The sequence below is a fragment of the Aedes albopictus genome, chromosome 2 (assembly GCF_035046485.1).
Source record: "Aedes albopictus strain Foshan chromosome 2, AalbF5, whole genome shotgun sequence".
In the NCBI taxonomy this organism is placed as follows: Eukaryota; Metazoa; Arthropoda; class Insecta; order Diptera; family Culicidae; genus Aedes; species Aedes albopictus.
The window spans coordinates 401,594,736-401,610,800 of NC_085137.1; the positions used below are offsets into that span (position 1 = coordinate 401,594,736).

At 38.0% G+C, this 16,065-nt stretch overlaps 1 protein-coding gene across 4 annotated transcripts in view; it reads right to left on the reverse strand.

Moving 5' to 3' along the window:
• The window catches only part of LOC109403681 (diacylglycerol kinase 1), a 598,539-nt gene extending 584,826 nt beyond the window's left edge, over positions 1 to 13,713 (reverse strand). For all 4 annotated transcript variants that reach the window (XM_062853302.1, XM_062853304.1, XM_062853305.1 and 1 more), the window contains exon 1: positions 13,158 to 13,713. The gene's annotated coding sequence lies outside the window, so the exon portion shown is untranslated. The remainder of the gene's footprint in view (positions 1 to 13,157) is intronic.
• Positions 13,714 to 16,065: the final 2,352 nt, after the last annotated feature.

A 16,065-nucleotide genomic window follows, 5' to 3' on the forward strand; every position in this document is an offset into this window, starting at 1 on the left:
ATGTTAAAAGTAGTGCGCATCCTTCCCGTTGTTGTCAGTAACACAGCGCACTAGATGCGAAACAGATGCGACACTTGTGGTCCAAGTAAATGGCAATTTTTGATTTAATGTCTGTCCTGATTCCAACCGGATAGACAATATATGAAAACAATTTACGTAATAAAGTTTAGATAAGCCCAGAATAGAATAAAAATCTAAAATTGAACTGAAATATTACTGAAGTAACATTTTGTAGGTACAAACAGTTTCAAAACCGTAAATTCTATTTTTTTTCTTACAACAAATCTAGCAACAAATATTGAATTTTTGAATTACATTGGATTGGAAGTCAAACAAATGTCACTAAAGGATGGTTGAAGCGTTTTTAATATAAGTGGCGTCTCAATATGGCCGATGCAAATATTATTTTTCTTTCATGTCCGAGACCTCTCACCGGGTACGAGGGGGGGGGACAAAAAATAATAAGGAACAAACGAAAAAAATACTATTGAAAAATTAAAAATTATACTCACTATTGAAAAAATATTTTTCTTCTATTGAAAAATTGTTGCTTAAAAAAGTTTTTCTATTGAAAATAGAGTCCTCGGCCGCTATGTTTTTTTTTCGCCCCTTCAATATTTTGGGATTTTTGAAGGGGGGCGGGGTGACATAAAACAAATTAAATATTTGCATCGGCCTAACGTTATGTTTTAAAAAGCATTTATTTATTTTCTTTTTTACGTTGTAGCTAAACGTTTTCTATTGAACTGCCTTTACATTTTTGTGTTAAATTTGTGCACGTAGATCGTTAACAATTGTATGTTAGGGGCAGTCCATTTATTATTATTTGTATGAGAACCCAAATATGTTTTTATGGCGCGTAAGATTTACCAAACCCCCCATCCCCTATAAACCCTTACGTAATTAATGGACAGCCCCTTAGCATATTTTTATTGGGCCACGGAAATTGTTGAATTCTAAAAAGTAGCTTTTAATTGAAAGATTATGATATTATAAGAATTTGGAGAAGATAAATAATGTAGGAGTGTTAAAACATTGGAAAACAATTATCAAGAAACATTTATCATTACAAGTTTATCATGTAGTGGTTTACTGAGAACTTTTAAAATTGGTCAATTGTATATAGAAAGTGAAAAATAAAAATAAATAAAAATAATTTTGTTCATCACGGAAATCCTTAAAACATTGATTATGTTTATTTTTGATATCCTTTATTGTTTTCATTGACGCTCTCACGCGCTCTTACTAATACCATCATAAGCTGTCAACAAATTGCACCGAAACCGTTCGTTTTTCCGGTGTCAATTTCTACACCGGTGCAGTGCACCGTCGGGAATAAACGAATTCGACATAAGTTTTACTTTTGTCATTTTCACTTTGACGAGCCATACAGCACCGCTTAATAAAAAAAACTGTATTCGTCAGAAATCTGTTGATAAATTCAAGAGATTTTTTTAAATTTTGTCTAAGTGTTCAAAATCGGATTAGCCAGACTTCACAGTTTTATACCAGCTACAAATAATTGAGAGCTGTCATGCCAGTTTTTGTTTATGAATATCGATGACAGAACGGTGTGCTGTATACCAGTTATACCTATTCTTTTCGAAGCAAAAAGAACCAACTTTTCGTCGTCATTCTCCTTAGTAGTTCCACTTATGTTATGTGGTTTCATGAAAAGTTTCTATAGAAATCAATGGATAAAATCTCTAGAGGAAGTTCTGGATGAGTCTATAGAAAAATTTCTGGAAGAATCGCCAAAAGCATTTCTGGAAGTATCCTACCCAAGCAACACACATGTTATAATAGAGTTACGACAGCGCAAGTTTTGGTTGTATAGAAGTTTATTTTACGTAATTCTAACATTGTGTTGAAATAACGTAAAATAAACTTCTATACAACCAAAACCTGCGCTGTCGTAACTTTTATATAACATGTGTGTTACTTGGGTAGGAAGACTACCCTGAAAATTCCCAGTAATAATGCCAATAGAAATCCCTAGAGAGATGCCTGTAGGTATAACAGTAAGAATTTATGGAGGAATCCTAAGAGAAACTGCTGAAAGAAACGCAGCAGGAATCGCTTGTGGAATTCCAGCTGAAGTTCCTGGAAGAACCCCATGAAAAATGTTTGGAGAAATCAAAGACATTGGCGTGGCTAGCCTTTTCTCATTTAATTTTCCTTGATCAACACGAAAAAGGTGGGATGAAAAAAGGGGCCAGAGATCCATCTTCCGTACTTCTCTTTCTTGTGTTTGTTTATGGAAGAAAGTAAGAAAAAATAAATAGCCGGGTATGCCAATGATCCCAAGATAAAATTTCTGTAAGAGTTTTCGAAGGAATATCAAGAAAAATCGTGTGAAGAACTCCTTCTTCTTCCTCCTCTTCTTCTCCTCCTTCTTCTTCTTGGTATAATTAATGTCCCAACTGAGACAAAATCTGCTTCTCAGTGAGTTCTCTACGAGCACTTCCACACATTCTACCGTGACGTTACAACGTTTTGACGCCTTTTTGGTCAGATTTTTCAGAAATCTTATATGAACAGTTAGTTTTTATTGGAAAAGTATGTTAAAAATTGAAATTTGTAGCGTGGCGTTACAACGTTGTAACGTCACGCTACTCATTTGCATTTATAAAACACTTTTCCGGTGAAAACTAACTGTTCAACAGATAATACTTATTGGAAATTTTACAAGGTATCCGAATATGCAATAATATTGGAAGATTTACGATCAAAACGTTGTAACGTCACGGTAGAATGTGTCAATTATCCCGGGAGCGGTCGCGTCGCGTACTGAGTACACGCACCATGAAAAATGCACGCTTGTGGTGCACAGCGTGAGCACGGTGTCGCTGCAGGTAGTCAAATACGCGACTGCTCGAGGGTTATTAGCTGAGTGCTTCCACTACTTCCAATGGCCATTCTGCATGCGTATATCGTGTTTCTATAAACTCAGTTCATGTGCGTTACATTTAATGTGTTACAAATCACCACAGGCCCTTGAAACACTCTGTAACGCCTTGAAATCCCTCCTATACCTCATGGAACACTCATGAAATACCACCAGGATACTCTATGTCCAAGGATGATTAGGAATCCTTTACAAATGTAGGAATGTCCCTTACAAAAAGTTCCTAGACCAATAGTAAATCGAATCGTTGCTCTCAGCATGGTCATATCCACGCCTTTACAGCTGTGACCCTAAACCTAACTAAACCTCTTGAAACACCTCTATGGTCGCTCCAAACTCTCTGGGAATGCCTGAGATCCCCCGAAGTGCTCCAGAAACCTCCTGGAACTCTATCAAAATCCCCTGAAAACCATCTCTCTCATCGTTGGCTTGAAACAACTGTGAACATACGTTATTTTTATCATTATTTATCGCATTTTAGCTCTCAAAACGTACCATACCATTTAATTTAATTGTATTAATGATGTTGAAGGTTGCGTTGCCATAAAAATCAAGAGTTAGGACACTATTCTGACAAAAAAAACATTGTTGCCGAATGCTTCGCTTTCATTAACGTGGCCGAGTATCCTCTCTCTTGATTGCGCTCTCGTATCGAACCGGGAAAGAGAATGAGTAGTATTTCGGGAAGCGTTCCCGAGCATATTGCTTCACGAACTGCTACATTCGCGAATGTAGCACATGCTGAGTATAGACCGTTCAGTGGCTCGCGATAAAATTCCAAATTTTTTGGAATGATCGTTTCAAAATGGAGAAATGCAGAAATTGCTTCTTCTTCCCAAATATGCCTCCAGGGATTCCTCAAGCAAAAATAGCTGGGATTGCTTCAAGAATTGCTGCCGTGATTCTACTACGGGTTTCTTCAAAATTTGCTCCAGGTTTTTTTTTTTTTTGTTAAGGAATTCCACGTTAAATTTCTCAAGGGATTCCTCCAAGAATTCCTATTGAAAACCTTTGGAAATTCGTAGTAGTATTCCTCCGATAATTGTTGCTACGATTCCTATAGTAATTTATGTTGGTGTTCTTCCAAGAATTCTTCCAGAGATTTCCTTAAGACCTTCTCCAGGCATTCCTCCCATAACACCTGCATAAGTTTGTGTTGGGTTTCCTTCAGAAGCTCCTGCTGGGATTTCTCCAGAAATTCTTGCTGGTATTCCTGCATTTTCAGGAATATTTGCAGGAACACCTCTAGAGATGTATCCAGAGATTTCCGTGTGCATTTTTCCTCCTAGAAATCAGGAACTTAACTGCAGATTATCATAAAAATTCTGTCAGGAATTCCTCTTACGAAAGAGCGCAAGGTTACTAGTGTTTTTGAATTATATTATGAATAACAAATTGTTATTTTTGATTCTCGGCTCGGTAGAGTTTTTCATCAAACCGGTGAGACTTTAAATAAATGAAATAGAAAAACAAATCCTCTTAGGATTCCTTCAGGAATTCCTGCGGGGATTCTTCCAGAAATTCTATCGGAGATTCATACTGCCATACAGCCTCCAGATTTTTCTCCGTGAATCAAAAATTATCCTGGAAAGCATGCTACAATTTTTCATTTTTTGCTGGGATTCCTTCAGCAATGACTTGAGATTTTCCCCAGACTAGTCTCCAGAAAGAATTCCTATATCAAATCCATCTGTAATGATAACAGGGATTTCATCAGAGATTTAAATATGATTTCTTTTTTTTTTGGAAATTACAAGGGGTTTATCCGGAAAGTCCTTCAGATGTTTCTACAGAAAGTATTTGTGAGATACACTGGAACCTCTTCTGCATAGAGTAAAGGAACTTTATGCATACATTAAGTGAGGGAGTTTTCCCGGAAGTTGCCAGAGAGCTTAAAAATAGTGGAATTCCAAGAGAGTTCAAGGGCGTTTCAGGGAGTTGTTTCGGGGATTTCATGACCTTTCTAAGGGCATTCCGTCAGGTTTCGTTGGAGTTTTGATGGGATTATGGGACTATCAGGAGCCTTTAAAAGGCGTTAAAAGGGGTTTCATTGGCATTTCAAGGCATTTCAGAAGCATTGCAAAAAGTTTCGGGGAGGGGGGGTGCTCAAGAAGGTTTGCGGAGCTTTCTAAGAGGTTACAGGAGCATTCTAATTTAAAATTATTTCAATGGCGTTTCAATAGGATTTGGAAGATGTCAGGGCCGTTCCGATGTATTTTAGGTCAGGGCCGTATCATGTTTTCTAGAAAGCCCTTAAATTACAGGGTCAGGGACATTTCAAAAGAATTGCGAGGATTTCAAGGGCATTTCAATGGGTTCGACATCGCTGTACCGTTAGACCATAATGTCCAATCAACGTTCTACGGCAAGATAACCAAGTAACACGACCTAGCGGAGGAGTTGAAGCAGATGTGGTTGGAGGACGTCCGTGTAGTTCCGGTTGTCCTCTCGGCAACCGGAGTTGTCCCTAAATCTCTCCTAAGGTCCCAAGACGAGCTGGAATTGAAGAAGGACCTGAACAGCACCCCGAAGACGTCTTCATAACTTTTCCGTAACGCCTTCGAAACCTGCTGAAAATCCTCTAAAACTTCCTGAGATGCTTTCAAAATCCCATCAAAACCCCCTCGTACCCCACATGTTACGCACCTGAGACCCTCCAAAACTCTGAAATACCTTCGAAAACTTCCTGAGAACACCGAAAACGCCCCTGAGACCTGCTCCGAAAATAAATATCTCCGCAATATCCACCTCTGAGATCACATGAAGTACCTCTGAGACCCCTTGAGAGGACCCATAAACCCCATTGAAACCCGATTTTCTTTTTATTTACAGATATTCCCCTAACAAGCCCAGGTTAATCATCATCCCATTGAAACGCTTCTGAGATCTCCTGGTACCCGACATAAACCCCTTGAGGCCCCTGCAACCTCCTTTTGCTTTCCCTTATAAACGTCCTCTGGCCGCCGTTGCCATAGTTATCATCATTACATTTTCTTATGAAAAATATGAGTCCTGAGTAGTTCTTTCTCTTTTTATGCAGGATATAAAAATGTAGTAAATGTAGTAAAGTGTATCTTCTGGAATTTCTGTAGGGTTTCGTTCTTGGGTTATTTCTCAAGAAATTCTTTCATGAATACCACAAGCATTTTCACCTGGAATTTGATCAAATTTTTCTCCAGTGCTAATATGCTTAACAAGTTTAAAAGCATTTCTATATAAGTGAAGAATTGACTTTGAAAAATGTCCCGATTTTGTCAACCTAAAATACTTCCAGGAACTGAAAAAAGTGTTTGCGACATGATCGGCTTCTATTTCAACTACACTCTTCATTTTCAATATTTGTTAATAATTGACCTTTTTTGGAAAACAAATTTCTTGGTGGCAACTTCCAAACGTGCTTTTAGAAAGTTGCCATCATACAAAGTTAGTTTCTTTGCTGTGCTACCATATGGCGCGTGAGCCTCCAAGATTCTTGATTAAATGAAGCTAAACACACTGTAGCGTTTTTTGATTAAACCAATTCCTTTCGATCAGAAGAAGGATTAAGTGTACCACAAATCCAAAGTAGCATTCCCATCAGAGATAGTCCTGAAAGCAATTGCTTACGAAATATTAAATTATCCAATTTGAGAGCACTCATTGCTTATGTTGCTCAGAGATAAAAAAAAATCCTAATGCATTTTTCCTGGAGATCCTGTTAGTTGACTTCTTTTCGACTAAGAAAGAAAATATCCACTCATCGAAATACAACCTCTGTGGTGGCTTTAAACACAACTTTTCCCGTCTCTCTGCTGGTGTTTCTGTTACCGAATGAACATGGATGTTTCCGTACAGACTCAGTCAGGCAACACAATTTCCTCATTCGAAGACTTATTTCCCAGGTCAGTGGCTGCCAAAGTTGTTCACGTCGTAAGTCCTTTGTGGTGCTCTGAATATACCCCAGAAATTTGGTTAACTGAAAGGAGTTTGTTCTGTACAGTTTTAAATTCTGCCTTCCAAAGATACCTACTTTCTGTAAATACTCAAATGGTACTTTGCGACTACCGAATTCCATGCCTTGGTTTAATTGGATAAGAAATTTTTCACCGCTGGAAGTATACTTATACTTATGAAGAGCACTTAACAGTAATTCCAAAGAAGTTCACTGCTGTTCTGCGCAAAATTGTCCCATGTTATATCCCTTTCGTGACGGAGCGCAAAAAAGTTAAATCTCCATACAAATTGCTCAACTTTGGCTCTCCAGAACTCTTAGATTTCCCAAAAAAAAGCATTTATTATTTTTCCTCATTTGAAAGAACTACCCTTTATCTTTTGATTTCTAGCGTTGACTACGTAGATAAATCGGAAATAAAAAATATGCGACGGATAAAACTTTTCCATGTTTTACCGTTTTTGCCCACTTTTTGTTTACCTTGTTGTGGTAAATTTTACAGGCAACGTAAACAAAAGTTTGTTTTCACACATACAAGTATAAGTAATGGCTGAATTAGTGGAACAATTTACATCATATAAAACAAAGTCTAAACAGATGAAAAAACATGCAAAACTGTTACCGCTCAACAGCACAAATGTGTTGGTTCGTCACGAAAGGGATATGGGGTTCTCATATAACATGACACAATTTTGCATAGAACGGGAGTCGGCATTCTACAAAAAAAAACATTTTCCTGATTGTGATTCAATTTCCTTTAATAAAAACGAATGCTGGCAGCCCTCCCGATCATAGTTATGTCAATGCTGGGTGGTAAATGTATATCCTCGAATGGAAACCACTGCACAAATCGCTCTATCAAAACGAATAAAAACCAAATCGAAGCCTCACTCACATTGGCGTATCTAGGATTTTTTCCTAGGGGGTGCCTGGGGGGTGCCAGTTTCAGTGGCTTCCAGGCTGTTTTTTTATAAAGGGAAATACCGATCCACACTCAATTTCTTAGTATAATGATATACCGCGTCGCGGGAAAATATTAGCCCGGAAATTAAAACGCACTGTATTTTAAAGAACAGTTTTTTTACCGTTGTACTAATTTAACACTTTCTCCGCCATGTGAGGTTTGAAAACTTGATAACTTGAATGCATATAATACACGGAATTTGCATTTTCAGTTTGAACTTAACAATCATCGCGACAATCTGTTTGTTTTGTGGATTAAATGCAATCAGATCCGTAAGAATACATTTTCAGAGCAATTATTAGATCTATAGTATAGTATAGATAGTATAAATCTAGAAAACTACATATAAAATATCCACAAATTTGCGTGTAACTTGTATTCATCGTGAATCTTTGTTTTATTGCATAATAACAACCCTTATGAAAATAGTTTTCATGAACAATTGTAAGAGTTATAAATTCTTAAAATTACAAAATCAGGATAAACCTTATTTTACGTCCACTATTGGCTTAGCGAAATAAAATTCTACTGCCACAATAATAATCATATTTTTATATTTTTGCACACTTCTCCTAATCACGACGATGCTTGAAAAAATATAAAAATGTTGATTTTGTTCATTGTCTTGGCGGTAGAATTTTTTGTTGCTCAGCCAAGCATGGACGTAAAAAAAGGACGAGGTGTATGTGCATTTTTGGTTTGATCACAACATTTATGGCGACTTTTACAGAGAAATTGTGAGTATTATTCTTAAAACTACAAAATTTGGACTCGATTATCCTGAGTTCCGTTCTGAAGCTTCACGAACAAGGATGGAAATCTAGTAGGGGGATTCACTTAACAGCGTAAACTGATTAAACTGATTAAACGTCGCGATCACCAAGGCAATCTTTGATTATTTCATTCGCAAAATCATGAAACATTTCAAATAAGCAGAAAACCATGGCTTACGCAGCAATTTAAACCGTTTAGTGAATACCCCTAGTGATCATGATCAGATTTCGAATGTGTCGCGGTCGAACGGCATCGTGCGATCATAGCAACAAAGATAACATTTTGTCGTCAAGCATCATAATAAACTTCGGTCCGAGAAGAATGATTCGCTCGGCATGTGCGGGCGCGATGCGATCGTTATCATGAAGTCGAAATGATAAATTAGTGATTTCATTCACTTTTTGAGCATTCTTGGTGATTTAACTTCCAGATATGCTTATGAACGTATCATTTCGAATCATGAATGCGGCTTACGGGTGCATAAGTGGCAAACAATGTGATGAATAAAATTTATCATGACTTGTAACATGATCCGATAACGGGTCATCACGCGATAAAGCGTGCATCAGATGCTTTAATTGTTCTGTGATACGAGCACGGTGTGAGGCGTCGGCATCATGCTGCTGCAAGAACAAGGCTATCTTGGATTATTCGTATCCTGTATCATTTATCGCTTGAAGTGATTTTCTGCCATCCTTGTTCACGAACATATTATCAATCCAGTTGAAACCTGGAATTTGGTGCGATCGGACTTCGATTTTTCTCCTCGAGATTCTGATGCTCGCACCAAATTCCAATTTCACCTGGATTGATAATATATCTGGTGAACGGAATGGTGTATAAAGCTGAAATTTTGACTTTTGTTAATTCCTTAGGGAATATTCCCGGAAATTTATTTGGAAATTGTTTTGCAATTTGTTTCAATTGAGACTTCTTTAGAAAATCTCTCAGTAATTTTCTTCGGCAAGTCATACTACTTTTTATTGGATTTTCGTCGATTTTTTGGACTTTCCTTATCTATGTTATTTAGTATTCCTTCGCCAATTCCTTCGAAAACTTCTTCGGAAATTCTTTTATAAATCGCTTCTATATCTTTAATGATAATTCTTAAGACAATTTCTTCAGTAATTGTGCAAGGAATTTCTACTGTAGATGAATTCGGAATATCTTCGGCAATTCTGATGATACTTGCATTGAAAAATTTATTTGGGAATTTCATCAGCAATTTCTTTGGAAATTTTGGAAAGTTCGATTATTACTTTGGGAACTTTTTCGGTAATTCCTTTGGAAATCGATTCGCCAAATTCCTTGACGATTTCCTACGGAAATTTATTTGGATAAAAAATTACTTTTGAAATTCTTCTAAGTTTTCTTCCGAAATTCTTTTGATGATTTCGGCAAATTCTTTGAGAATTTCTTCTATTTTTTGTGAATGTTTGTGGAAATTTTTATAGAATATATTTCGGCAATTTATTTTGAGATTGGATTTGGCCAGTTTCTTTAAGAAGCCTTAACATTTTCTTCCGGAATTCCTATGGTAATTCTTATATGAATTCTTTTGGCAACTATTTTGAGAGTTCTAAGGTAATTTTGATGGATTTTTTTCCGGCAATTGCTTTGGGAATTTGTCAGGAAGTTTTTCGTGTATTTCATATGATTTAATTTGAACAAGTTCAGTTGAGAATTTCTGAATTATCAGTTCAGCATTTTTTTTCGGAAGCAATATATAAAAATAAATAAATCAGTGAATAACAAAAGTAATCACTATAAAATTGCCTGAGGAAATTGCAAAATAACTGAAAAAGAAATTGCTGAAATAATTTCAGAGGAATAGCTATTGAAATTATAGAAAATAAATCCAAAGAAACTGCTCATTAAAAACCACCACAGAAATTAAAAAAAAAAAAACAAAAACAACCATGCCGACCTAAAAGAAAGGACCATACTGTGGTCTAACAAATACGGAGTCGTGAATTCGAATCCCACCAGAATGCGTTTTTTTCACAAATTCATCTCTCAAATTTTCAATTAGCAACATTCGGTGCCTTCTAATCAATTAGTTTTTCTCGTTCATTTCTATAGGATTTCACTAGGGAGTTGTCTAGTAATACCTCCTAGGATTTCTCTGGAAATTCCAACTATTCTCGAAATTCATTAAGGAATTCCTACAGCGATTTTTGTTGGGATTCCTTCAGCTGAGGAGTTCCAGAAGTAATGCCATGATTAATTTCTAGAGTAATCCATGGTTGAAAACTCTAGAAGAATTCTCGGATGGGACTTAAGAAAAATCCCTGAAAAAATAAAAGGCATTTCTGGAAGTATCCTAGGAAAACTTCCTAGAAAAATCCCAGCAAGAATGCCTGGAGAAATCCCTGGAAGGATTCCTACAGGCATCACAGTAAGAAATTCTAGAGGAGACCTAGGAGGCATGACTGAAACATTAGAAGCAGCAGAAATCGTTTATGGAATCCCAGGAGGAGTTCCTGGATGAAAGTAAAAAGGAGGTCCTGGGGGAATTTAATGAGAAATATTTGGAGAAATCCCAGGAAAAACCCTTATAGAATTTCCAGGATGAAATACCGAAGGTACTTCTGCAAAGCTCCTAGGAAGATTTCCTTGAATAATCCCAGAAAGTTTTTTAAGGAATCCCTGGAGAAATTCTTAGAGAAATTGTATTATTGTAAGAATTTCTGGAGGAGTCCTAGGAGGAATTGCTGGAATAATTACAGCAGAAATAGCTTGAGAAATCCAGCTTAAATTCATAGAGGAAAGCCACTAGGAGTTCCAGAAGAAAATCCACGAGAAAACTATGAGAGAATCCTTATCCTTTTATCTTGGATAAAAATTTCTAGAGGAATCACCGGAGAGCTTCTCAAGAAATCACAGAAAAATCTCAGGAGGTATTCTTAGAAGGGGTCTGGGATGCATCATTGTAGAAATCTCAGCAGAAACCGGTAGAGGTATTCTGGAAGAATATGTAAATAAGGACCTAAAAGAATCACAGGAGGAATTTCTGAAGGAATTTCAGGAAGATTTCCCGGAAGAATTCCAGCCATTATGCTAGGATTAATTCATATGGGAACCACTAGAAGAATTTCTGGACATATCATAGCAAGAACTTCCGAAGGAATTGCTGGAAGAACCGCAGATGGAGTTGTTTGATGTATTCTTGGAGGAAGACCAAAAGCAGTTTCCAAAGGAATTCCTTGAGGAATTTCAGGAGGAATCTTTGGATAAAATCTTTAGAAGAATTCCTGGATGAGTCCTTGGAGAAATCCCTGGTAGAACAACCAAAAGAATTTCTGCAAGAATTCCAAGAAGATTACCTGGTGAGATCCCATTGATTGATTGATTTGTCTTTATTAAAGAGACTTTCAGCCCTTGGCTGGTTCGTCTCTCGAACTGAGATCCCAACAAAATGGCCAGGAGAAAGCTCTAGAAGAATCCGTTGTATAATTTCTGATGTACCACAGCTAGAATCTCTGGAGGAGGAATAGCTGGAAGAACCCCATGAATTGCTCGCGGAATCCCAGCTAGAATATTTGGAGGAATTCATAGAATTCCGGAAGGTATAATAGAATATTTTTTAGAGAAATCCTTGAATCAGGAATGTAAGGGTGTGCTATGAGAAGTTCCTCTAACAAATGCCTGGAGGAATATCTACAGTTCTTCTTGAAATAATCGGTAGAAATATACTGGAGGAATCCTTAATGGAATCGCAGGACGAAATTCTGAAGGAATCACAGGAGGAATGCCAGGAGAAATCCCTAGAAGTATTTCTGAAGGAGTTCTCAAGGGAATTGCTTGAAGAATTCCAGTTAGAATTCATGAAGGAAGGCCAATAGAAGTTCTTGGAGAAATCCACTGTGAAATTTCTAGAGGATAAACCCTTGAAGAAATCTCTGGAAGTCACCGAAGGAATTTTTGGATAAATCCCAGGGAGATTTTTCGAAAGAATTTCCAGAAGAACATCTTTAGTAGAATTCCTGAAGGTACCAGAGTGAGACTTTTTGGGGAAGTTCTAAGAGGAATTGCTGGAAGAATCTCAGCAGGGGTTGCTTGAGAAATCCTAGCCACAATTCCCGGAAGAAGACCAATATAACTTCCATGAGATATTTCTGGAAGAATCACTGAATAAAATCTCTGAAGGAAATCCTGGATGAATCACCGGAGAAGTTGCTGGATCAATATCCGCAGAAATTTCTTGTATGTACAATCCCATCAGGAAGCAGAATCCTAAAGGAAGTTTATTGAAGAAATATCGGGCGGAATCCATAAAGAAGGCCTAGAGAACTCACTGTATGTATAAATAGATAGAGGTATTTTTGGAGGAATCCTTGGAGAAGCCTGTTCATTGTATTTACCGATATCCAAAACGCCAAAAGGTACATCAGGTATATAAGTTATTCCAGGTGTGATTAGGTTTTGTTCAAATGTGCCATTAATAAATATTGGAATTATCGTGTGAAGTTTTAAATTTTAGGTGCCTGTCAAGGAAAAATTCTAGGGGGTGCCAAATTTGTTCTAGGGGGTGCCAGGCACCCCTGGAACCCCCCCTAGCTACGCCAATGCTCACTCACCGAGACACAAATGCGATGGACAGGCTCACTGATGACTGCCTCGCTGCGCTACGCTGCCTAGCGTTGTCGTTCCATGTGCTTCACAAAAGCGTAACGAACCAACACCACTTCGGATACAACCCACCCACTCCGAATAGAGCTCAATCAATTGAAGAAAGGTGTGCGCTGCTAGGACGAACGGTCGCGGACGGGCAGCGACTCAAACGGTGATGAACATCAACAATTCAGTTATTATCCTTAGACCACCAGCAGGGTGAAAGCTTGCGCACTATTCCCACCCTTATCCAGTCCAGCACGGTCCGTTAGGCAGTCACTTCAGTCCGGTGCGGCGTGTTGACACAACCGGAAGTACCGATTCTTCGCACCAGCAAACCCCACACTCTCCTCCCGCGTCGCACGTGTCGCACGGTTTCAACCTTGATTTTCACTTTTACACTTCCACTCACACCTCTCACTGACTCTGGGGTGGTTTGATCTAGGCGGTTCGACCGAACGCGGTTCAAGAGCTTTTCCGAAACTTTTTCCAACTCCGATCGCGGCGAGAATCCGTACCGAACTGAACTGAACGGCGCCGAGTGATGGAAAAGCTGGAAAACCTCATCGTCGCCATACGGAGCATCGGATGGAGGATTCTCTTCTCCCCGAGCATCAGCGTCGGTTGGACGGAACTCACGAGAATCTTCGTCTGAGAGATTGAGAAAATTTTGGGGAAGCACGTGAACATGGAGAGTCCGTTGTTTACATGGACGGTAAACAACGCCGGTCGGCTTATCACGACGACGATATCTTGCAAGAGTTGGTACTCACACTGACTGATAGTGATGAAGCATGGTGCGCGCGCTCCAATTTTATTGTTATGGTCGTACTGTATCTGTTGGTTTATCCAATAGGGAAAGAAAAAGTACTGAATTTAGGCTATGAACTAATTACAGTCAAATCTTTTTTACGCGGTTTTCATTTACGCGACCGCGTAAATGAAAACTCCATACAAAGTTTTGTTTTCATCGTCTTATTTTTGCATGATTCGTCGAGAAATGGTGAGACTTTTTTTACGCGGTTTTTCGAATTTTGAACTGAGTTTTTTAACGCGGTACGTATCCCCCGCATAAAAAACCTGACTGTATAAGAAAAAGATATAAAAAATCTGACTATAGCAGATCCTATACGACAGTGTTCAACAATGCTTCAGTTCGAGATCCTTCATTATTAATGGAATGAAAAATAATTATGGCATAACAATGATTGTATTGTTGGCAACACTTATAAAGAAGTTTTGAATAAAGCTCGATATCTGGTGATAGATAATTCGAAAATTCAACAATTTAATAGTACACTCTTAAATTTTACGTTCTGTATTTTGTTGCAGCAGGCAACAGTGATCATGCAGGTTCAAATAAGTAAAGCTCAATACCCCAGCTTCAATACAGCACAGACAATTGAAATGTTAGAAAAAAAAAATGAAAACTGTGGATCAACTGTCAAAAATTATTTGATTAAGAGCGGAACAATAGCTGGGTTATGCTACATTTTTTGTGAATATTTAAAAGATGAATACAAAGATAAAGAATATTCTATTCAACTTTATATTCAGCCATCGAGGCGTTGCTGATAAACGAAGTTGTAAAAGTTAAACTTCAGAGGGTAAAATTATCAAACGTTAAAACACACAAAAATAAAAATTAAAAAAGTAATACTTCAGACCACTATTAACCAAGCAATGTTCAGCTAATACTCTTACTGCACAGCATTCACTGTTACTTCGGAATCGTTCCATCTTCTGCAGACGAAGCGGTTCGGTCGGTAGCAATCAGAAATCTTGATGTCCATGGCTGACAATCATCCTTCTCGTCACTGCTCCGTGAAGAAAACAATAAAATCATCGTCATCAGAAAGAACAACGGTGACGACTAGGCTTTCGTCGCTGACTAAGGACTTCACGATCACGACGAAGCTCAATCATAAAATAGTCGACCACCAACTTTTCGGCGCCCTCTTTGTTCCTTGGAGACGAACGACGACGGGCCAAGCAAACGCCTACAGGGAATAGCTTTTATTTGCGTTTCAGCGCAGATGTTGGTGTGGAACATCATTAGCTCAATTAATAAGAGTGCAGGATTGGCAATCTAGAGGCTCGTTGTTTGATTCCAGATGTAATTATACTTTTATTAAAATCTATTTTTATTTGTGCTGCTGGGGGTAACATTGACTTCGTCGGCTAGGCGCACTTGGACGAAGAGCGAAACAAAACGAATGAAGATTTTGTTTTCTTGTAGGGAGAAAACGCATTTGAAACTGTTGGTTATGTGGTTTGGGAGGACCCCACTCTTCCTACATCTAATTAGGATTTTTTTACGATTTATCATATTGCTGAGCTTACGGTTGCTGTTCGCAAAGCGTTTGAACAGATCTCTTGTCTCATTTCCGAATTCATTGTCAATGTTCTGGAAGAAATTGACACCAACGATGTTCGCCATTGTGATATTTGGAGGTAGCTATCGACTGAGGAATCTGGAAACCTGGGACGATTTTCGGCTTGGCAGTCGCAATTGCAATCGAACGATCAGATATTCTCCTTCATCCGACGTTTCGATGTTTATTACATCTTCTTCAAAAAAGAGGCTTACAGAAGTGTTAATTGCTTTCGTTCTGAAAAGCTTTGTGAAAGTATAATCCGTCTAAAACAAATTTAAAAAAAAAACGTTGGGATCCACTCTGAAATACATAGGGTATTAGTTCTCTTATTAAGCATGTGGCTCCCATTTTCATCCTACGAAAAATGAAGGATTGAAGCGCTGTTTGTTTTGTTTCTTATTTTTGTATTTTTTGTTAGAAGGGAACACCCATGAAAACAAAAAGAACGGAACCAATCGGTGCCGTAATCGCTTGTTTTCAAATAGGAAGAATATGG